Consider the following 16,124-nt stretch of genomic DNA (forward strand, 5'->3'; position numbering starts at 1 on the left):
TAAAAAAGTTGATGAGTGCAATATTAGCTGGTCCGGGAATCAGGGTCAAGCACGTAAACCTAAAAAATTATTTGTCTGTGGAAGATAACATAAGAAATGACCCACTTTACGTACTTAAATATTTCTACATTGACTAAGGACCGGGGTTTCTCATGCATGTTTTGAATACAAATAAATCTGATTAGTTATGCACGCGGTTTGATCGAGACACAAGTGGTAGAGGACAAGCCACGAATACCATGGGCACGTTACTGTCTTCTTGCGCAAACGCGCATTCTTAATTGTTTGTGTAAATGCATGTCTACAATTTAATCAGTATGTGTTTTCCTCTTAATGACATGCAGATTAGTGCTAATTAGATAGATGTCCCATTGTACGTGAAACTTCCTTCCAACACAAAAGAAGCGTAAAAAGCAGTATCCACACGTATATTATTTATTAGAAGAGTCAAAAAATTCGGTTTCCAAATTTGTTAGGGGGATGGACCCAATTCCACATCATTTATCATATTAATTAATGGCCCCAATTTCTCTTCTAAGCTTAATTTACAATAACTATCCTCCGCAGTTGATTCAACCTTCCACCAATCTCTTTAATCATATCATTGCCACCATGATCTGCCTCTATGACGTTCGGATGCACTAGCATGAGGGGCAAGGTTGGTGGGGACGTAGACCTGGAGTCAGTTGAAGGGAGGGGTGCAGTGAAATGGGGGCTGGACTTTGTTTAGATACTATATTATTAAATCGTTTGTTATTTTATATTAAAGTAATTAATATTTTAACACAACAAACGGCCAGAAAAAATGTTCCATTGGATTATAAAGGACAATATTGTGATCAAAGAGATTTTGTTTTCTCGACTACAAAATAGTTGTAGCTGCATACAAACAGGAACAACGAATTTAATATAATTAATACATGGTGTTAGTTTTATTTTGTCTTAGCTGGATTCGTGTGAACAAAATACTTGAGGTTGACATGTTCGGTTTAAGTGTGCAATGAGAGCTTCGTCTGCAACTTCATCTGCAAATGTCTGCAATCTCGTCTGCAACCGTCCGAACGAGAAGGCTAAATCTGAATTCCAGAAACCTCCTTTTGAAGCTCGTCTGCAATGCCGTCTAGATGAAAGCCTCATCTGCAAGCTGTCCGGACGCGCTGTGCCAGAGAACTAGGATTTAACGTTTTTAAACTAGTTCCGTCCGGACGCCCTGTGTAAATTTAGTCTATTTTGAACAGAATTTGTGTTGCATTAGACTAGGGGTTTGTAGTCTACTTATATGGAACTATACAGATCTGTAGACGCAAGAATTCTACATCTGGAGTTTGTGAGATTTGTGCTAAGGGAGTTTTTGTTATAGAGCGTTACTTCCCTCTATTAGAGAAAGGGATGATTGATCATCCACGGTGCTAGAAACAATTGAAGTCAACCGGAGTTCCGGTAAAAGGAGATCACTTAGAAGAAACAATCTAGATGTTCTGGGAGAACTACTGAGGTAATAGATTAGTGGGTCGCTTATCTAGTATACATGAGTGTCAAATACAAAGGTTTTGTAAGTCTTCGACATTGTGTAGTTTCTTGTTATTTTACTGTGAAATGATTTCCTTGGTTTTACTGTCCTGGAGAAGTTTTATATTTTAGAGAGTTCTCTAAATGATTTTCTCTTTGTAAATAAAGGCTTAAGCTTTGACCATATTTTTTCAACAAAGGCTTGAGCTTTGTTGAAACAATCTAAACTTGCAAAGAGCGTACACACACACACGCCTACTACGCAACCACGAAATGACTCATGCATCTTACGCGTAAGAAGTTACCAAAAGTTTAGATTTCTCATGTATGGAACAATAGCAATTGACGAATTATATATTCAACTTGATGCAAGCATGTTTGCCAACAATAACTTGCCGGACGAGGACCATGATACAAACTTTGATGAGGAAGAGGAGTTATTTAGCGACAACGATATAGACTCTGAACACGAAGAGGACTCTGAACACGAACAATCATCTTCAAGTAACAGTGATACAGATTCTGAATATGAATCTGATGATGAAATGTGTTGAACACATAAGCTCACATTTGGTGTAAGTACAAAGTGTATTAGCATATTTAATGAAGTTGATGCTCTCTCTCTCTCTCTCTCTCTCTCTCTCTCTATATATATATATATATATATATATATATATTGTGGTGTTTTTTTTTTTTTTTTTTTACTAGCATGATTATTGTATGTTTGTCAAAAATATTGAACATGCTATATGGTTATAAATGGACTAATATAATTTTGTGGTTTTTGACTTGTTAGCAGATTGATCATAACAATGACAACAACATGACGCAAACGTGTTCCAGCAGCACGAGGCCGAGGCCGAGGCCAAGGTCAAGGTCGGGGCCTTATTGACGAGCATGAGAGTCCGACTCTCAATTCTGGGTTTGGTGATACAGATATACAAGTGTCGCCCTCGCCCCCCCTCCTCCTCGAGTTAGTGGATGGGCATCCTTCGCATGAGTCTAATAATCCTATTCACTCAGTGGCAGGATTGGATTCACAGGGAGCCGCCCCTACTGCATCTTGTAAGTTCATGAATTTTATGTTTATGAACTGTTATTTTTGTATTATTTTGGTTTGTTATAGACATTTAATAATATACTTTTCCAAATATAACTTACTACGTTACCATGTTTTGCGTAACAGCTACCACGTCTGTCAGAAGTGTAAGGGGTAAGGCCAAATGTAAGAAGTTGAGTGACCACGTACTTAAGAATGGTCCCTTAGTGCTAAACATCCCAAATAGACACCGGGCACCTGTAGGCGAGAATGCATCATGGTTTGCAAGCAAGATTGGAGAGATTATTCGTAACATGTGCGAACTCCATCACGGTGAATGGAAAAAGGTCCCAGCTGAAAAAAAGAGCAAGTTGTTATTTCATGTTCAGGTATAAATATCAATGTAATGTTTAATAATATGTTTCGTATGGAAAATTAATGTGACACATTTTTTACCATTGTTTTCTTATCTATTATGTATCAGTCAAACTTCGCACTGAATATGGAACGATGCGAGCACATCAAAGCTGTTGAACATAAATTGGGTCGTGCATATGCTAGGCTTCATTCGAACTTGTATAGGGATCATTACAAGAAATATTTTGACGGCATTGATAAAGACGATGATGAGGGGATTGCCAAGGCTAAGGCTATTGGGAGGGAAAACATGCCAGCAGGGTATGGTCCTCAACAGTGGAACCTAATATGTGACTCATTTGATGACGGTAAATGGAAGGTAAATATATATTATTATACTGATTAGAATATTCAAATTGATATAATTTGCATGCACTTGAAGACATTTTATGAATAATTGTGTTTTTTTTTTTTTTTTTTTTTTTTCCAAATTTCATAGAAAAAGTCTGAACGAAATATAAAAAACAGAAGCAAATTGGAAATAAAGCACACAGCTGGGACTTGTTCATTTGTCAACGTCATTTACAAAAAGGTAAGTATCTCGTATCATAATTTAATGAAAGTAACGTTATTTAGTGTAAACTTTGATTATATATTATATGTGTAGGAACAAGAAACAAAAGTGAAGCCTAATCCTGTTGAACTATATGAGGCTACCCATACAAGAAAAAAGGATAAACAATTTGTGAACGACAAATGCAAAAGTCTATATGTAAGTAACTGTTTACGCTCCGATCATTAAGTTGATTAGTGAAGAACATGAATAATAAACTTGCATGAAGTATATATTAAACTAAGGCCAACTATGACTTGTGCAGCTTCAAATGCAAGAATTAACAACTAGTGAGGCCTTAGAGGAAGGCAATGTGGAGGGAACAAGTGTGGATGACCGAATGCAAGAAATAGTCACACAAGTACTAGGGGGCCGACGAGCTGGGCACGTTAGAGGAATGGGATGCGGTCTTATTCCTACCCCTTTAAGAACTTCATCTCAAGCATTCACCCACTTCGACAACCACGATGAGTGTAGGAAAAGACAAGAAGATACTCAAAGCGAGCTTCAACAGACTAAAATCGAACTTCATCAGTACAGGGAGAATTTGCAAGCCAACGTTGAGGAAACGAACAAATTGAAAGCCACTGTTGAGTTCTTAATGTCACGTATTGGAGGGTTAGTGAAACTCTACCTATGCATTAATTTTACAAAAACACACATACTAAGTAATCGTTAAAAAGTTTATTGATCATTATATGAAATTTTATTCTTCTTAGGTCTGGAGGGAGCTTGCTTGGAGGTGCATCAAGTAAAGCCAACAATTGAGGGAGCTTTGGAATAACTTTATTTAGGATGTACTCTTTGATAGCATCTATTTGTGATATATTTTTTGATACTATGTATTTGGATAGTTGTTGGTACTTTCTATTTGCTAATATGTATTTGATTATTTGTTGATCGTGATCTGTTTGGTAATGTATATTTGTTGGTACTTTTTATTTGGTTTATATTATATTAAGATATTCGCAAAATTTTTTGTTCAACAACTTTTGAGTTAGTAAATCTCCCTTGACATGGTTATCAAGGTTAAAGAACTTTGAGTAAACAATGTAAGGAGTAATAATATCTTTCTAAATTTTATTTTTAAGTGTATGCAGGATGACAAGAGTACAAGAAAGTTAAACCACCCAAGCAGGTTCTCGCTTTAATATATTTCATGAAGAAACACATTTTTAGTATCTCTTTCTCTATCATTTTGGGTTTCATTTTCATTGTCTTTGATATTATATATTGGTTCATTGTGGTAGATTACTCAAATTGCTTATGAGGATGAATTGGCAAGGAAGAGGATGCAGATAAGTACTTTATTTTGGGTTCTGAAATTTTGCTGCCCATGGATTGTAAAACATATATTTAATAGTTTTCTTCCTTGGCAGGTTTGGTTAATGGGGCAGTTCTCACATATTTTTTATGATTTTGATGAGGTTAGTCATTTTGAGTTATGTTTCTTGTGGGCATTTAGATTAGTTTGATTATTTCATATATTAATTGATTCATCAAACAATGTTATTGTGTACTTAAACATAAATGCAATGTTTCTTATAGAGGTACTCTACGTGCATTTTATTTGCCCATGCATGGAGTTATGTTTCTCCGGATAAGTTTTCCTGCTGAATTCTTTTAGTGTTGGTTTCTTCATAGTGAACTTTTTTTTTTTTTTTTTTTTGTCTCAATCTTGTTATTAGGCGCAAAATGCTTATCATGGTGTTGGCATTGTGAAATTGATGGGCCGTAGCAGTAGATATATAGCTATGCATGCATCCCTAGCTAGTGGACAAATTGACATATGTTTGATTCCTGAGGTACTTATTACTAGCAATTAATTGGATAGTTATCTTTGTGAGCTGTTACTGATTCTACTGATATGCACATCTAAGGTATCTTTTAATTTGCACGGGTCTCATGGTGTTTTGAGTCATCTGAAATACCTGATTGAGACAAAGGGTTCGACTGTTATTTGTGTCGCAGAGGGAGCACGGCAGGTGATTTACGTAAGGAATTCATATTTTCGCTTGTGGGTTGAATACTATTAATTGATCAGTTGATTTAAATTGTGTAGTTTTTTTTTTGGCTTCATGAAATACTATGAAAAACTGCCTGTGTTCATTTCATTGCATTGCATAGATCTTATAACTTCTTCATTATATTTTTCCCCAAGATGAAGAGTAAAATTCAGTATGTCATTGTTTTTTGATGCAGAATTTTCTTCAGAAAACTAATGCTAAAGATGCGTCTGGAACATTGTATTTGGAGATTTCGGTGTCCACATTCAACAAGAGGTTGGTGGTTGTATTTTGACTAATTTCATGTGGTCTTCATCTCTCCATGACTCTTGAGACAAGTTAAGTGGGTTGATAAATAATGAGCTGACTGAAAGTTTAATTTTTAACATCAGTTGATATGTGTTGCATGGATAAGAATGGACTGCAGTTTGGCCTTTTAGTTGTCATTTGTCAAAGTTACAAATATGCTATATTTAAGCCTTCAAGATCTTACTCTATTAGTGACTCTTTTTGCTAAGACTAGTCAATTGACTTTTGATGTTATTTGTGTGAATTGTTCTTCACTTGAACTGGAAATCATTAGAAAACCTACTGATGCTGCGATCGATCGCACTCCAAGTGCGATCAATCGCAAAATTTCAAAACCCTACTGATGCTGCGATCGATCGCACTCCAAGTGCGATCGATCCCAAAATTTCGAAAACCTACTGACGCTAGATCGATCGCACTCTAAGTGCTATCGATCGCAAATTTCCGAAAACCTACTGATACTGCGATCAATCGCACTTGGAGTGCGATCGATCGCCAAATTTTGAAAACCTACTGATACTGCGATCGATCGTACTCCAAGTGCGATCGATTGCCAAATTTTGAAAACCTACTGATGCTGCGATTGATCGCAGTTTTTTTTTTTTTTTTTTTTTTTTTGATTTTTTAGGACCATTAGTGTGGACCCTAATGGTCAACTATCAGTGTCCACTTCAAAAGTGGACGCTGATAGTCAATTTTTTTTTAATATTTTTTGGACCATTAGCGTCCACAAAATGTGGACGCTAATGGTCGACTATTAGCGTCGACTAATTCTTTTGTGTACATCATCTTTAGAGTCAAAACATGCGTCTTTTAGGGTCGATAAAGTGGACGCTAAAAGTCATCATTAGGGTCGACTCTAAGTGGACGCTGATAGTTAGTTTTTTTAAAATTTTTTAGGACCATTGACGCTAATGGTCAACTATCAGTGTCCACTTTGATTTGGACGCTAATAGTTTTTTTTTTTTAAGGGCCATTAGGGTCCATAAAGTCGACCCTAATGGTTAACTAAAAGTGGACGCTAATGCTTGATTATTAGGGTCGACTTTCGCTTCCGTTTACATCATCTTTAGGGTCCAAACATTGCGACTTTTAGGGGCGATAAAGTGGACGCTAAAAGTGATCATTAGGGTCAACTTTTAAGTGGACCCTGATAATCAGACATTTGATCATTAGGGTCGGACTATTAGCGTCGACAGCGTCCACTTTAGGGGCGACTTTGAGTCGCCCCTAAAGACCTAATTTCTTGTAGTGAATCATGGAAGTTTCACAATGGAGTATCGAATTGGCACACTGCCTAGTTCTTAGCAATTACCCCCTTAATTAGCCGCATGCATTGACAAAAAACTAATATCTACCGGAAGGTGATTTTTTTTTTTTTTTTTTTTTTTTTTTAATAACAAAATGACATTCATTAAAGTAGATAAAGGTTACAGGACAAACACAGACACATTAAACGACATCCATACCGGAAGGTGATTTGATCGCCATGGTCCATTAACACTTCTACTTCTTACGGGGGAGAAACACGCATGTATTAATTATATATGTATAAATATTAGTATATATGCAACACGTGCAACAACATGACAACAACGTAGAATAAATCTCATAATACTCCTAATTTTTCCTCTTATAACAAAAGTCTTTTAGGTTTGAGATATGCATGAATCATTCTCTCAACTATCTTTCAATCATTTTTTTCCGCAAATCTAATTGATACACCATTAAATTTATGAATTCATGCAGGTCCTACGAAAATTTAATAGTAAATTGACTCATTCATTGTATAGAGATAATTGAAAAGTAATTAAGAGAATTATTTTTATAATTTCTGATTGGATTTACATGCTTGGGCTCAAATTTCCTGACAGAATAGGTCACAGTCTAAAACGTGCCAGCCTTTCTTGTTGAAGCTAGCAAGAGTAGAGAAGGAAGAAAGCAAAGGTTTGAGCGTTTCAACTTTTAATTAGTTCATTGACAATGTCATGGAGGCTTCGAAGATGGCACGGGCACAACCCTGAATAAATAAAAAGACTAGCGTAGTACTCTTCAAGGCCTAAACCTTATAAACCCTGGCAACTTACGGAACACAAGGCAATGGTTTCCTCAAGACTACTTTTCTTCCTATCAGCCATTTTCATGAATTCAAACATTCAACCTATTCTAATTACCTGCTCTATTTTAGCTTCAAAAAATATTAGTAGGTTTTAAAAATGTGAGTCTGTCATGAAAGTTGATCAGTGCTATATATATATATATATATATATATATATATATATATATATATATATATATATATGAGCTGGTCAGGGAATCAGGTGAAGCACGTAAACCTGAAAAAACTATAGTCTATGGAAAGATAACAGAAGAAATACTTCTGCATTGACTGAGTAGTAAGAGTATTAGTTATGCACGCGGTTTGATTGAGACACAAGTGGTAGAGGACAAGCCACGAAGTCCATGGACACGTACGTTACTGTTAGTTCTTGTGTTGGCTTAATTCAGTTCCAAAATGCAGATGCTACTGTTCACGGCTCAAACACTGATATAGAATGCTCAGAATCCAATCTCCACCGTTCATAATGTAGATTCATGTGTTATGAACGTCCCTGCAAAATTTCAGCTCAATCGGACCACAAACGCCCATCGATCGGAGTTGTTGATGAAGACTGGACAGTCCGGGTCCGGACCTCCAGAAGCCGGGTCCGGACCCCATTTCCAGAAACTTGATTTTTCAAGCAGGGTCCGGACCTCAATTCCCCGGGTCCGGACCCCAGTTCCCGAAAGTGCATTTTATGAGGCATGTCCGGACCTCAGATCTGCAGGGTCCGGACCTGGGTGACTTATTAGGGTTATTTTCTATTTAAACACGATTTTGCTACATTTACAAGTACGTATTTTATTGAGCAAATATCTGGGTGCTTAGAGAGAGAGAATTTGTTCTAGATTATTGTTGAAGAGAAAATACGTGAAGCCAATCGGAGTTCCGGTGAAAGGAAATCTTTTAGAAGAATCGTGCCAGATGTTCTGGAAAGGGCTACTGAGGTAGAAGTCAAGTGGGTCACTTGTCGTGTGCAAGGAAGAGTCAAAGGTTTTGTTATTCTTCTTGTATTCCTTATTCTTCTATTTAGTGAATTGATTTCCTGGGTTTGGCTGCCCCGGAGAGGTTTTACATTTAGAGAGTTCTCTAAATGGTTTCCTCTTCGTAACCAAATATCTGTGTTCTTGATTTTCATTACATATCTGTATTTGGTTGATTATTGATTGTTAGGTCAAATCTTATTCCGCTTAATATTTGTGAATCACCTAGACATTTGAATAGGTGTCGTTTGGAGTCGTTTTAGAATTTTCAGTTACAGTCTTTGTGCACAAACGCGCATTCTTAATTATTTGGGGAAACTTCACTAAGGACCTCCAAACTTTCACCCGTTTTGAAATACCCCCTAAACTTCAAAATTTCTCCATTTAGCCCCCTGAACTTTCAATTGCTCTCAATTTGGACCCTTCTGTTAATTTTAGCTGTTAAAAATTTAAAAAAAGACCAAAATATCCCTAATTTTTGTTTTTCTTTTTAAATAAAAAAATGTTTTAGAAGTTAAAATTTTATACAAAAGTCAGGGGTATAAACGTCATGTGACGTTTAAAATCTGACGGAGGGGTCCAAATTGAAATCAATTGAAAGTTCAAGAGACTAAATTAAAAGATTTTGAAGTTGAGGGAGGTATTTCAAAACAGGTGAAAGTTTGGGGGTCCTTAGTGAAATTTTCCCTAATTGTTTGTGAAAATGCATGTCTACAATTTAATTAGTATGCCTTTTCCTCTTAATGACTGCATGCAGATTAGTGCTAATTACATGTCGCACTGTAGGTGAAACTTCCTTCCAACACAAAGGAAGCGTAAAAAGCAGTATCCACACGTATTATTAATTAGAAGAGTCAAAATACTCGGTTTCCAAATTTGTTAGGGGGATGGACCCAATTCGCCATCATTTATCATATTAATGGCCCCAATTTCTAAACTTTCAAAGGCTTAAGCTTTGTTGAAACAATCTAAACTTTCAAAGCGCACGCACACACTCGCCTACTACGCAACCACGAAATGACTCATGCATCCTACGCGTAAGTTACCAAAAGTTTAGATTTCTTATATTTAAGGTCTTGCTAGCTCCTCCGATCCTTATCCTCTTTAAGTTGAAAGTCTCCTCATTTCTCCTTCCCTCTCTCTTCTAGGGGTTTCTAGACGATCGAGTGAATGAGACTAATTAAAAGGAAGGTGGCTAGAGTTTTTAAGTCATCAGCCCGGGTGTTTCATTATTTGTGTCGGATGGAATCGTGGAAGTTTCACAATGGAGTATCGAATTGGCACGCTGACTAGTTCTTAGCAATTAGCCGCATGAATTGGAAAAAAAAAAAAAAAAACGCATACGAATGAATTTAAACCGGAAGGTGATTTGATCGCCATGGTCCATTGACACTTTTACTTCTTACGCGAGACAAACGCGCATTTATTAATTATATATGTATAAATATTGAAGTATATATGCAACACGTGTATCAACATGACAACAGCATAGAATAAATCCCATAATACTCCTAATTTTTCCTCTTATAACAAAAGTCTTTTAAGTTTGAGACATGCAAGTATCATTCTTTCAACCATCTTTTAATTATTTTTTTTTTGTAAATTTAATAGATACACCATTAAATTTATGAATTCAGATAGGTCCCACAAAAATCTAATAATAAATTCACTCATTCACTTTATAGAGATGATTGAAAAGTGATTAAGAGAATTATTTGTATAATTTCTCTTTAGGTTTACATGCTTGGGCTCAAATTTCCTGACAGAATAGGTCACGGTCTAGGTTTACATGCTTTGGCCTCTCCACCATTGTAACCGGTGTCCTAGTCCCCAGCGCAGCTTTCTGCGTCTCCTCCCAACTCCCACGCTCCGGCGAGTGGATCTAATGCGTCGGCTCGTGGGACTTGAGCAGTTCTCTCTCAACGCCTTTCTCCATCGCAACTGTTTTTTTTTTTTTTTTTTGAGTTTTTCCTATTATTTTATGTTTTTATTTACTTATTTATTTATTTCCTATAGTGTTCTGTTGCTTACTGTTTAACCCAATTCGGTTGGGCTTCAAACTCTTTGTCTGTGAAGTTGATCTTTTTTTCATCTTTCTGGCCTTCTTACAATTCTTTGAGGTGCTAGTGGTTTGCTTGGATGGCGTTTTTTAAATATAACCCTAACCGGTTGGGCTTCGGACTCATTGTTTGTGAATGAAACATTTTTTTCCATTGTTCATTTTCATCCAAATCTCCACAACTTTTTGAAAGCCTGTTTAGATGTTATATAGGGATATTCGTACTCCAGATGGTAGTACTCATCATGGTGCGCCGCTGCTTTCATCAGCTGCATTCGCAAGTGACCTCAACTTTCTCCTCTAGTGGTCTGTCTGGAATGAGTTTTTCTGTCTAAACTTATATTAGTTCCGCGTCTGAGCTGTCAAATCTTGTTTTGTAACTTCTTTTGATTTAATGAATGCCAGATTATTACAAACAAAAAAATAAAATAAAAGTTGCACACTTTGGTCATATGTCTACACTTTCAAGTTTCAACTCCCCGTAAAAAGTTTCATTAGGGAACCTTTTTCAAATAACCCTGCAGCTACTTTTATATATCTATATGAGGAATGCTTCTCTTCATTCCCAAGACCATCTACTCACCATCTCATGTGAGTGCATCTTGACTTTTTCAAAAAAAAATAATAATAATAAAATAAAATTAAGACACATAGATGGTGAGTAGATGGTGCAGAGAATGCAAAGGAGCATATCTCTCTCTCTCTCTCTCTCTCTCTATATATATATATATATATATAGCCAAATCACTTTTTAGAGGTAGTCTAAAATTGCGACATGTGGCACGAATCCATTTTTTAAAAATGTTAAACCAATTTTTTAATGCATAAATTTTTAATCGGTTTATTAAGAGTGAACCGGTCATTAAATGAGATTAATTAAGGGCATTTAATTATATTCCCAAGAATTTTCCTTATATGTGATTTCATTAAGTTCAAAATTTTAATGTTTGATATTAAGTATTATTAATGTCCAAATCAAATAAGAAAACAAATAATACAAATCAAATTATTATGTATTAATAGGTTTAGTCACTATAATATTTTTAATTCAAATTTAGAAGAGGTTAATTCGAGAAGATGAATTGTTTTTTTTTTTTTTCTAAATATACTGTGCATGTAATAATAGATCATTTATAAAATAAAAATTGTTTTTTTCTTCTAAATATTAAGGCATTGAAAAACAATTTGATTAATAATAGATTATCTACAAAATAATAAGGCCTACAAAATAAAGATCTCACATTATTTTGTAGACATGCCTCCACACACGGTGAAAATGCGTTTAAATTTTAAAATTAAATTATAATGAAGTTATGAGCTTGTGGAATCTTCTTTAGGATCCTCTTTTTCTAATTAACAATTTTTTTTTTTTTTCTAAAAAGAAATATCTATTTTATAAATTATCTAAAAAACATACGAATTGTTTTTTCTAAATATAGTACTCTATGTATGTAATATAAGAGAAGACAAAATCTTTCACTAAACATACTTAGTGTATGTTTTTTCTTTGATAAAAATATAGTGTGTTTTTATTTAACTTTTATGTTTTGTATTGTTAATATGAATTAGCAATACTCATATATATTGTCTGCCTTTGTTGCAATTTGATAAAACTGTGCGTTTTTAACTTGAGGCTATAGGGTTTAATATATTTAGTTTGTGTTGCGTGCATCTTCCTATTATGAAATCAGTTTCAGTTTCATTCCCCAACGTGTATAAAGTCGATTTTGCGATAATTCCATCAAAACCCCGCATCCCATTATTATTGCACAACTACACCAAAAAAAAAAAAAAAAAGAAACATAAATACGTAAAAGCTTTTTAGGCTATGCAACAAAAGTCGAGTGGTAAAAGTTTCACATGTTTTTGATTCTATTTTCTATCTATTTTTATATTAAAAGTTACTTTTACTTTTTTATTTTTTTTTTATTTTTTATTTTTAAATTTTCATTTTAAACTACACCTATGCTCAAAAAGATTTTAGCATATTCAAATTTTTATGAATTAAACTAAAATTAAAGGTCTTATGTTTTAATTCATTTGAGACATTTTTTGAAGTATTTTGAAAGAGCTACGACTTTTTTTAACCCATATAAAAAGTACAATGGAGATGCTTTTAAGTTTTAAAATTAAATTATAATGAAGAATCTAGCGCATAGTGCAAATTATGTGTCGGTAGAAATAATCCAGCAAACATTAAAAAGGAAAATCTAAAAGAAAAAATTCATCCCAACACCCATTTGGTGGCGGGCGAAGCAACCGAGAAATCAAAATCTCTCCATTCACCCATTTTCGGTCAGAACAAAAAATTGCTGTAAAAAGAACTCAAGATCTTCAAAGAACAACCAACACCTACAAAAATCAAGAAATTCTCAAGAAAGCCGACACTCAATCGGTTGCAGAGTAAACCCAATGAAAATATTGAAACCTACTTTAAATTTTGTCTCTTGGCCAAAGGAAATTCAGAGACCAGGAGGCGAGAGGAAGAAGATGGTGGCTCTGAGCTCCAACAACATCACAGCGTGAAGTGAATGAGAGTATGAGATATGAGAGAATCAGAGATGAGAGGCGAGAGGAAGAAGATGTTGGCTTTGGGCTCTGATGGCGTCCCAATGAAGTGATAAAATGAATGAGTGAAAAAAAAAAAAAAAAAAACCAAAAACCAAAAACAATGTAATCATCGATCAAGTATTGGCCTGAATCATTCCAACCCAAAAAAGCAAATTTGGTATTTGTAAATCACAATGTAAAAGGAAAATTTTGACTCTTTAAATTAATGATACATGAAGCGGATATTTCTCATGCTTCCTTTGTGTTAGAAACAATTTTCATAGTGGGTCATCTAATTAGCACTCTGCATGTCATTAACACGAAACAAATACTAATTAAATTGTAGACTTTTCCACAAACACTTACTAAGATTGCGCGTTTGGGGAGGACAAATATTCCGGTGTAGGCATCGTCGCTTTTCCTCTACCACTTCTGTTGTTTATTGCTTCATTGGATTATTATTCAAACCACGATCGAAAAGCCCCAATCCTCATGAGTCATTCTAGAAAGAAATATTTAAGCAAGCAAATTAAGGGGGTCATTTTTTATTTTTTATTTATTCAAATATGGAAACAGAAAAGAAAAAATTACAACATAAAAAAACATTAAAAGGTGAACAATCCAAACACAAAATAACCATAAATAAGACAAATAAATGACTCAACTCATCAAGAGAACAAGAGGGGTCATTTCTTTTGTTATCTTCCAATAGACACGCGCTTCACCTAATTACCCGACCAGCTAATATTTCCCTGATAAACTTTCATGAAAGAGTCACATATTTAAAGCCTACTAATAATTTTCTAAGGCAAAGTAGAGAAGGTAATCAGAAAAGGTTTGAATGTTTCCATTCAATATTAGATTTTTCAAGATCATAGACTTTAGAGGCTAACTAGCTCACCCGGCCTTCTCAATAAAAAAAGCCTATATTATAATCTTAAAGGCCTAAACATTTTCACTGAACACAAGGCAATAGTTTTCTCAAGATTACATTTGTCGTTCCTCTCTGCCATTTTCATGCTCACTGCACAAGCAGTCGCGCAGCCATCCTTCCTTTATCATTCCTGTTTAAACGACAAGGGAAACTACACCGCCAAAAGTACACATAAGGCAAACCTCAATCACCTCCTCTCCTCCCTCTCCTCCAACACCAAAATTGACTATGGCTTCTACAATTCCTCTTACGGCCAAAACTCTGACAAAGTATATGCAACTGGACTTTGTAGAGGAGATGCTAACACAGATGTTTGCCGTGATTGTCTCAATAATGCCACGTCTCTTCTCACGCAGCTTTGTCCCAATCAAAAGGAGGCAATTGGATGGTACGACTACTGTATGTTACGCTACTCAAATCGCTCCATTTTTGGCATCCTGGAAACTCTTCCTGCTTTCTATATGTCGAACTTGAACAACGTATCAGCCAATTACGTGGACCAATTCAACGATGATCTTAGTACCTTGTTGGAAAGCCTAAGAAGGGAAGTTGTAGCAGGTGGTTCTCTTCGTAAGTTTGCAACAGGAAACGCAACAGCGCCAAACTTTCAAACATTATATGCACTTGTACAGTGCACACCTGATTTGTCTGAGAAAGATTGCAGCGATTGCTTACGTGGGGCGATTGAAGGTATTCCACAATGTTGTGATGGGAAGCAAGGTGGGAGAGTCGTTAGACCAAGCTGTAATATCAAGTTTGAGGTCTACCCATTCTATAACTCGACAGCTGCTTAGTCTCTTTACAATTTATGTAAAGACCTTGCTACCACGATCTATAATTATAATAAAACGATCTTTACACTAAATCTATAATCAAATTGATCCACTGGTTGGCCGATCGATTCATGCTATGTATATATACTAATCTGTTCTTAAAGATAATATATATTAATTTGGCCCATCTTATTAGCTACAGCATTTGTACTGATCAGATGTTTCTTTCTGATCATCTATAGTTATGATTATATATTAGTTTGTGAATTAATTTTTGGTTGATCTGCGGAGAATTCAACTGATATCTCAATTTATGATGGAGGGTCGGACCTTAGTTGTGACTAAACTAAGGAAGAAGTATCTTATTCCGAACCAAACCTTAAATATAGCTTGGCTTGGTCAATCGTGTTATTCCTAGTTTTCGTCATCTTTACAATTTGGGTTTTTTTTTTTTTTGGAAGGGGATCTGTTCAATCGGGCAGCTCCATGTAAGATCCTGTCCGGCCGGACTCCATTTGTCCGGACCATGCTCAGGCAGTCTGAGTAGATCATCTTTTTTTTATTATAAAAATAAAATAAAATGAAAAATAATTGTGAAAATTGATACATTGGTCAAGATTTAACCGAATTAGGATTAAGGTAATTTCAAAAAACATGGAAGTTCAAAGAAGTTTATGAAGTTTTCCTAAATATTTCTTCCGGCAGCTAGCTACACTATTATTTAAACATGACAGTATACAAAGCAACATAAGGAGAAATCATCAAAGACAAGGTGAAAGTTCTATCCTACCTTAGCTCAGAAGAGTAAGTGTATCTTTTCCATTTAATTGATTTTTTCCCTGTCCTTTTCATTTTTTGTTTCTCAATTTCACTCTTTTTTATTTATTTATT

At 35.2% G+C, this 16,124-nt stretch overlaps 1 pseudogene; it reads left to right on the forward strand.

The window, feature by feature from the left end:
• The first annotated feature begins 1,000 nt into the window (after positions 1–1,000).
• LOC132170028 (cysteine-rich repeat secretory protein 38 pseudogene) lies at positions 1,001–15,254 on the forward strand (annotated as a pseudogene).
• Positions 15,255–16,124: the final 870 nt, after the last annotated feature.

This window comes from Corylus avellana, chromosome 1 (genome assembly GCF_965113065.1).
Source record: "Corylus avellana chromosome 1, dhCorAvel1.hap1.2, whole genome shotgun sequence".
In the NCBI taxonomy this organism is placed as follows: domain Eukaryota; kingdom Viridiplantae; phylum Streptophyta; class Magnoliopsida; order Fagales; family Betulaceae; genus Corylus; species Corylus avellana.